Genomic DNA, 2630 nt, shown 5'->3' on the forward strand with positions numbered 1-2630 from the left:
TGCTGTGTCAATAAAAACAGAAATGACCTTGAACAAATGTTTCAAAGCTCTTTGGATTTGACATGTCCACGAGTTCGGATTCTGATGAAAAAAATAATTTTAACCACAAAACATGATTTTGTTCAACACTGAAGCATTTTCAGACTCTTTCCAGTCAATTTCATTCTGGTCAACAAATAAACTTTGATGAAAGAAACAAAGATTTGTTTGTAGTTGTTTTACAGTCTCTGCTTGATCTTCTCTTCATCTAATCTTGAGATTAAATCTTTCTAATATGAGTTTATGTCAAACAATAAAAATATGTAGACTGTAATCTTAAAAATCACACATTGTCTAGAAAGCTTTTTTAAATCAGTTTTATTCAGTATTTGATCAATCTGTACAGAAAATTACATTTCATTATTGATCATCAGATCTTCCTCATTGATGTGAGAGAATGGAGAATGTTTCCAAAGATGAACAGATCAAATTTATGAAACTAATGGAAAACACTCAGCGTCCATTTCTTAACGAGTGATTCCCTTTTTATAACTAAAAATTAATGTTGCTGTTTTCAAACAATTACCACAATCCTACAAATGAGTCAAATTACAGGATGGAACCAAATCACTGCTCCCGATGTGACCTCAGTCTATTTCAGCTTCATCAACTCTACACTTCCTTCATTGTAGCCCCGATACCAGACTCCAGCGAGTAGCGGCTGAGTGAATGTGGTCTGGACTCTGTGGAGGAGAGTCATGGTCTCAGAGACGCTGTAGAAGGACAGAATACCTGCTGTGTGATCCAGGAACACTCCCACTCTGGAGGAAGGAGGACCTGACACTGGAGTTCTAACATTGTTGTGATGAAAACTATATCTGTTGTTGTAACAATATAAACTCCATGATTTGTCATTATTACCAAAACAGCTTTCAGGATAACCTCTTCTGCTGATATTCTTGTATGTGACTGCTACACAAACGTCTCCTCTCATCTCCACCTCCCAGTAACAACGTCCAGTCAGACTCTCTCTACTCAGAACCTGAAAACATGAAGTGAATCTGTCTGGATGTTCAGAATAAAACCGTGGTTTCTTCCGTAATGTCACTTTCCTGTTATCCTCTGATAATAACAGCCTTGGGTTTACTGTGTTTGGATCCAGTGTGAGTTCACATGAGTATCTGAAGAAAGCAGCTCTGGTCGTTGTCTCTGGTTGTGGCAGTAAAACATCCACTTCAGTCACTCTCAGTGAGATGTTTGTCCATGTTTCACTCAGGATGTCCTGGAGTTTGTCTCGGGCCTCTGACACAGCTGCTGTCACATCCTCAAAGTATCTGAGAGGAGCAGTGTAGAAGCTGGATGAGTGTGTGGACTCACTGAGAGCTGACAGTGAGGGGAAGCTGAGCAGAAACTCTGTGTGATCCTCTGTGTGTGAGAGCTGCTCCAGCTGGCCGTCTGTCCTCTTCAGCTCAGCGATCTCCTGCTCCAGCTTCTCCTGAAGCTCTCGCACTCGACTCACCTCTGTTTGCTGCTGGGATCTGACCTGCTGCTCAACAGCTCTGCTTCTTTCCTGGAGGAGACGGATCAGCTGGCTGAAGGTCTTCTCACAGTCCTCCACTGTCTGATCAGCAGAGACATGGATGTTCTTCACCTCCTGTTCCAGCAGCTTCACGTCTTTCTCTGCATCCTGGATCCTCTGCTGGATGATCTGTCGACTCTCCTCCAGCTCCCTCTGCCTCTCCGTCCTCTCTGCTGCAGCTGACACTGTGTCGTGGCCTTTGTGTTGGTCCACAGAGCAGAGGAAACAGATGCACTGCTGATCGGTGCGGCAGAACATCTTCATCACCTCATCGTGACGAGAGCACATGTTGTCCTGCAGCGTCTTGGAGGGATCCACCAGCTTGTGCTTCTTGAAAGCAACTGAATCATAATGAGGCTGAAGGTGCTGCTCACAGAAAGAGGCCACACAGAACAGACAGGACTTGAAAGCTTTGAGTTTTCTTCCAGTGCAGACATCACAGGCCACATCTTCAGCTCCAGCATAGCAGTGATCAGCAGGAGCAGCTTGAAGTCCGCTCCTCTTCAGCTCCTCCATCAGAGCTGCTAACATGGTGTTTTTCACCAGGACAGGCCTGGCTGTGAACGTCTGCCTGCACTGAGGGCAGCTGTGGATTTTCTCCTCATCCTCTTCACCCCAGAAGCTTTGAATACACTCCATGCAGTAGCTGTGTCCACAGGGAATAGCCACCGGATCCCTCAGGAGATCCAGACAGATGGAACAAGAGAAGCTCTGTCTGTACAGCTCAACTCCTTTCTGCGCCATGTCTCCTCTCTGTGGCTCCGACTGTGTGACTTTCACTTCTTCACAAGAAAAACTGCTCTGACCAGTGATCAGCCCGTCATGTGTTTGCTTGGAGCCAATCAGCTGCTGCTCTTCGCCTCTGTTGGTTCCACCCATCCTCCAAAGAGAGATCTGAAGGGGAGGAGGAACTCTGTGGAACCGGTGGAGCTGCTTTATTTTAACCAGACTCATGTAATGAGTCACACTTTTCAGAGAACAAAGTTCAGGTTTGTAACTGAACAACCTGTGACCTTGATCATGTTGCTGAATCAAAGCAACATTCAAAACATCTTTAAATTAGAGATAAAAA

General features: G+C 44.8%; 1 pseudogene; it reads right to left on the reverse strand.

The window, feature by feature from the left end:
• Window positions 1-1463: 1463 nt before the first annotated feature.
• Window positions 1464-2310, reverse strand: LOC115393000 (E3 ubiquitin/ISG15 ligase TRIM25-like; annotated as a pseudogene).
• Between the last annotated feature and the right edge of the window lie 320 nt (window positions 2311-2630).

This window comes from Salarias fasciatus, chromosome 8 (genome assembly GCF_902148845.1).
Source record: "Salarias fasciatus chromosome 8, fSalaFa1.1, whole genome shotgun sequence".
In the NCBI taxonomy this organism is placed as follows: Eukaryota; Metazoa; Chordata; class Actinopteri; order Blenniiformes; family Blenniidae; genus Salarias; species Salarias fasciatus.